Source organism: Artemia franciscana, chromosome 17 (assembly GCF_032884065.1).
Source record: "Artemia franciscana chromosome 17, ASM3288406v1, whole genome shotgun sequence".
NCBI lineage: Eukaryota > Metazoa > Arthropoda > Branchiopoda > Anostraca > Artemiidae > Artemia > Artemia franciscana.
Window position 1 is genome coordinate 19365064 of NC_088879.1, and position 6447 is coordinate 19371510.

Below are 6447 nucleotides of genomic sequence, written 5' to 3' on the forward strand. Positions count from 1 at the left end.
TCCACAGATATGACAACTTAGACCTTAGTACTATGCAAATAATAAATTAGAGACCTTTTGCTCTCCACTATGTCAGTGCTGCTATATTGGGTATGGCGCTAAGTATACATCTAAGAACACTAAATCTCACAATTTAGCTTTCAGACCACGGTGTAGAAGCACTTTATATAAGCTATGGACCAAGTTAAATTGGAATCCAGTGTAATATTCATCCTCCAAACATGAATTTATTCTTGTTTTTATTGCATGTCTTAAAAGTTTTATCCATTTGACGTAGTGTAGCCCTATTTGAAAATAATTTCATAGATGACAATATTTCTATTTATAGTTATATTTTTAATTCTATTTATATTATTATTTATTATGCACAGTATACCGCTTATCTTACACGGTGGAAGAGTTCAGTCATACTCCATAAAGTCTTATAAAAATACATTGGTCAAAAAGTAGTTCGTCCGGGCCGGGGTAAATATAGCTGCTAACGCTCTTCCTCCACCCAGTTCCGATTAGAGCTTCAATGTTTTCTCCCATCCAAGAATATCCTACTTTCTTTAAGTTTGTCTTCAGAATTTCTTCCCACTCTATTTGAGAAGGACCTAGCCTTTATAAAGATGACATCCATAAAAGAGGAATTAATCCTCACGTTTCATAAAGTTTAATCTTTGATATACTGTCGTTCAAAGGATCATCTTCCATGGCCATATTTAACAGCTCCCACTATTGTCATAATCAAATACATCATAACCATGGTTATAAGACCATTGACTCCCACTATTGTCATAATAAAATAAAATCATAACCTTGGTTATAAGACTATTGACTCCCGTTATTGTCACAATCGAATGACAACATAACTGTGATCATAAGACTATTAATTTCCGCTTTTGTCATAATCATATAACATTATAACCCTGGTTATAAGACGATTGACTCCTACTTTTGTCAGAATCAATTAACATCATAACCATCGTAATACGACTTTTCTTTCAATTCTTTTATATTTTTTTAACGTCAAAAAAAGTCCACGTCTTTCCATTTATTACTAAAAATAAAATATAATAAAGGATTCTATTTAATAGGTATTATTTTTTGGCCCCAAAGAATGGCCAAAAACACAATCTTTAACAATCTGTCATCTAGAGTCTGTAAAACATGGTCTGCCCATGTTAGTGTTTCTTCCATTATTGTCCCAGCTAGTGGAGTTATACCTCGTTTTTCATACAGCTTAATGTTAGGTATTCCTTGCCAAATAGACTACCAACCTAACCTCCAACCTTAAAAGCAGCAAAATAATTTTTGTATATAGCTCTGATCATTTAAATTTAATAATCGATAACGTTTAAAAAGATAGGGCATTCGCTAAAGCCTCTCTATCAGTTGAATCAAATAAAATATAAAGTTGAAGACTTCACTCACCTGATGAATGAGAATTTTCTGAATTATTAACCTAAGAGTTAGAATATTGTTGAGATATCCTCCGAAAACGACACTGTCTCTCTCAAAAGAACTTAATTCACAATATTTCTTAGTCTAATAAATGCCATTATGCCAAGTAATTTACTTTGTACAGAAACGGAAGAATAAACCATTTTAAAACTTTACAAAAAAAAGCTATAAGCAATTATCTTATTATTCAAAAACCTTCATTAAGATATTGATCCTTTGATTATTTTTTATGAAGAAAAAATTGTTTTGGCGAAGGTACAGGAAAATTTTCTTTACAATGAAATGGCTAAGTCAGTTAAAATATAATAAAAAAAAAAAAATCCAGCTAAAAATTAAACAAATTCAGCTAAAAATAATCTTTTTATTCTATTTTTTTTCCTTTTTGTAGCTTCAGTTCCTATCATTGATACGATGGGTGCGTTTGTTTACTTGTCCAATGGGATTTTTACTAATCGAGGTTTAACCCCTAAAAGATAGCAACAAATACTTGTCTGGCCACGTGTCACTTAAAACGGCAAGATTAATTGCGAATATTAACAACATTGGTCAGGTGTAATTATTGTTTTAATGCTATGTGAAGTTTTGACAAGGAAGAGGCTAGGACTTTGGGCCTGTTTCTAATTTTACAGGCAAATACACCTTCAGCAATTATTTCAGAGCTGGGTAGCCTAATACAATTTGTGTGGCCAGAAGTTTAATTTTAAGATTTCAAATTGTGGTTGTCATTTGCCTTTTTAAGTCATTCCATTACAGATGCTTTGGATATTTTTTATTGTGATAAATTGTCTTAATGCTCTGAAAAGGGAAAATTATTTCAATTGCATAGGATAGGAAAATTTTGGTAGGCTAATTAATTCAAAGTCCTAAATTAGCCAGGGAAGTGTTTTTTTTTTTCACTAAAAAATCACCACGTTCTTTGAACTCCAATTATATAGCCCTGTTTTTGGCCCCCTTGATCCAGTATCCAGTTCCTGATTGTCATTTACACTAAATTTCACTTTTTCTGTTACCTATTTATGTTTGCACCAGTTTTACCATTGGGTAAAACTGGTACAAACAGTATTACTGGCTTTCATATAAAGTGAATATACCACTTGATGCCTTTTTTAATGCTGTTTACAAATATAATAATCGCTTCTACCGCAAGTTCAGATTTAAGCACTTTTTGACCTCTTAAAAATGACCTATATATGGGGTCATTACAAATCTGTAATAGTTTAGAAACAAATTTGGGCTATATATTTGCACATCAGGGGGTGGGGGTAAAGTGTAGCATATATTAAATATGTAAACTAACCATTGCTTGAATTTTTTTTTGTGTGTGCTGTTGCACTGGTGATTTCTCTTTTCATTAAAATTTGATGTGCACAAACACATTAAAAAAAAAAACAGCTATGGTTAGTTTACGTATATAATATATCCTATGCTTTACCCCCACCCCCCTGACGTGCAAATATATAGCCCAAATTTGTTTCTAAACTATTACAGATTTGTAATGACTCCATTTATAGGTCATTTTTTAGAGGTCAAGAGGTGAAAAAGTGCTTAAATCTGAATTTGCAGTAGAAGCAATTATTATATTTGTAAAGAGCATAAAAGAAGGCATCAAGTGGTATATTCACTTTATATGAAAGCCAGTAATACTGTTTGCACTAGTTTTACCCTTGTTTCTTGTTAATATTACTAAGGGGTCATAGTTAAGCACTAGAGAAGTCATTGTTAAATAACATGTGCTTATGTATATATAGCTTTTTGCTACTTATTCTTCTTTGGTTATATAATGCTTGATGTGGTATAAGCCAAGAGAAGGACCTGTAGACCTATAGAAGAAAACCTGTTAAAAAAAGATGATTCTTTGTAATTTACATAATAATTATAGCTTTCTACATGCAGCCCTGCTCTACTTTAGCCTCAACCCTCCTAATATGGAAATCTATAGCTGAAATTACATATTTTCTATTGATTCTGCCAAAGTGAATATACCACTTGATGCCTTTTTGTATGTTCTTTACAAATATAATAATTGCTTATTTTGCTAGTTCAAGTTTAAGCACTTTTTGACCTTACTTAACCTAACAAATTGTTGTCAAAAATGACCAAAAACACGTACCTTAATTGAAAATTTGGCATCAAAGAAGAAGAAATACAGCATAATATTGTAAAATTTATTAATTCAACTTAATTGTGGAAAATCAGTGCTCATAGATTATACAACATGTAAAAAATGGATTAATAATGAAACAGTAAGTTTGAGACCAATGTTTTAAGCTTTCTTATACCCAAAAACTATTTGAGTATACTTTGGTCATTTTCAAGAGCTCAAAAACTTGTACTTGAAGCACTTATTATGTTTGTAAAAAATAAAAAATGGCATCAAGGAGTATGTTCACTTTATTTGTAAATCAAACATATGAACAACAAAAAATTTAACAATTATTAGTATAGCTGCACAATTTTCCCCTGGGTATGTAGGCTTAGTGGAAGGTCACTTATACCTGATCATGTCCCTACTGTTTTTACTTGGTTGAAAAAAATCCAAAGAAAGTTTCTATTGAAAAGGAAAGAGATCAAAAGTGAGATTGAATTTGTCATAGCTTGGAGGTTTGTCCCTTCAGTCTGTTTAAAGAAAACAGATTCATAATTGAAGCTTTGTTCATTTCAATCTTAGGGATAATCTACATTTGTTACACTTAATTAAATGGTTGTAAAGGGATACTTTTATTTATTTGTCTTGTTTGTTTTCTACATAATTTTTTAATCTTTAAATTGATATACATTTCTTACAAATTAATTAGTCATATCATAGTTCCACTTGCAAGTTTTGACCTACTTTGTAACCCTGGTCTCAAAATTGCATATAAATTTATTGAAGCTAGGAAACATAGAACTCCTCTCTGTTTAAAAGAAAATGGATGGACATAGGTAGGTTTTAATACACTCAAGTCCTAGGGCCATGGAAATTAAAAAAAAAAACAATGAAGATTAACTTTAAAATTCTGGACATGACATAAATATAACATTCACAAAGAAAAACCATTCACAAAATTTTACTTTTGTGCTCAGTTGCTAACCTGAGCAATTGCCCTAAATTTTTAAACCTTGCAAAACATTCACCAGCCAATTCTTATGACCTACTCTGTTGTCTGTACATCAAAAATTCATTGAAAAGGATTTCTTCCTTTGTACTTATATTTAATGGGTTTAAAAGAAAGCTCCTATGGCTAAGTCAGAAGCCTAGTAAAGGACCAGGTAATCCTTTAGACAGGAAGTGCAATAGGAAGCTAGGGGCCAGTCATCCTATGGTTTTGCATGTCCTTCCTGCTTACTGACCCCAGATTTCTCTAGGTAACCTGTTAAGTTTGGGCCAATTCTGGCTGAACTTACAGAGTTACATCACTGACCTTTGTCCCAAACCAAATAAACTGCTAATGCCAGAAATTAAACCTGTGCCCTTTGGATAAAGGATTCTCAACCTAGAGTGCCAGCCACTTAGGAAGGAACACAAATGTCACCAGAGAACAAAAATTATTTGGAAAAAAGAAAATATTGAAAAAAGAAAAAAAATAACTCAAGTCATAGTTGCTCATTGCTGTCCCACAAACAATATGTATTTCATTAAGACAAATAAATTTTTAAACAGGTATCAACAAAACTCCATCAGGGATAGTATTTACTTAAGGTACAATCAGCAATATTAATGCTTAGTTTTGTGATATTCTGGTCTTGAAATAATAAAAAAAGAGAAATTATATGTTCTATTTGTTTTCCACAAGCCCATTTGAGAAAATCATTTGTAACAACAATATACCCATGGTTGGCTCAGAATCTCTCTAAAATGCTTTAAACAGAAGGAATTTAAAAAAATTATACTCATCAGCAAGAAGAATATTAACATAACTCTCTAAACTTGGCACTTTTTAAGACAATTTTTAGCAAAGCAAATGCAAAACTTTAATGGTGTCCTATGTCATCTAAAAAAAAAAACCATTAAAATGTGCTAAATGAATTCTGATGTAAGATGCCTCAAATACTTTCAGTTGAATCTGTGAAATGAAGGGCCAGGTATTCCTTTATATTTTATACAATATATAAAGAAAAACAGTTCAAATTTTTTTCACAAAAGAAGAAGCTTGATGTAAGAAAATAAATTTATTTTTAACAGAAAGCAGCTGACGTCAATGAAATCAAATAAAACAAAAATTCATGGAGAATAAATAACATCAGCCATGTATTTAACCTATAATGAGGTGGCATAAAAGATTATTTCTAGAATTAGAAAAAAACAGTGTTATGGCTTAAAGTTCTGCTGAATCAACAGGAGTTGTCTAAGGACAGAATAATTAAGAACTAAGGCCAGAGAAAAAGAAACTGATAACCAAAAAATAAGGCACCCAAAAATTTCAGGACCCTTTAGAGGGAAAAGAAGTAGAAGTAGGTACTTCAAAATACCTTCCTGGGACATACTTTAGCCTGTAGACACATCCCTGAAAGTTTAATTTTTCTAGCCTAACCTCTTTCAAAGATAGCCAAAAGTAGCTAAAGTAAAATTTTACCCCTATTGTATCTTAAAAATCCAGTTTAAATAGCAATCTCAACAAATATAGACTATATAAAAGGCTAAAGGTATTGGCCTAATCATTCTAAATTTTTTTCAACTAATAATTATAGGATGGTTTAGAAACTAGGCCTGTTTGATATAATAACATTTGACTAACTCACCAATGTGATAGCTGCCTCCCTAAGAATCGACCTTTTTAAAAACAAAAGAACTTTTCTTCTCACTCCTTATGAAGCTTAGCCTATGCAAGACAGGCCTAGAACACCAAAAACCCTTTAGATACTAAGGAATATGCATAATATTACTTACAGGTCACTGAAAAGCTAAGATTATTTCTATTATTTACAGTTTCCTTGTCTTTTCTCTAGACTTAACTATTTCACATGTTTATCCATTTAAAAAAATATTAGCATTGACGTCACAATCCTCAAATAATCTTTTTA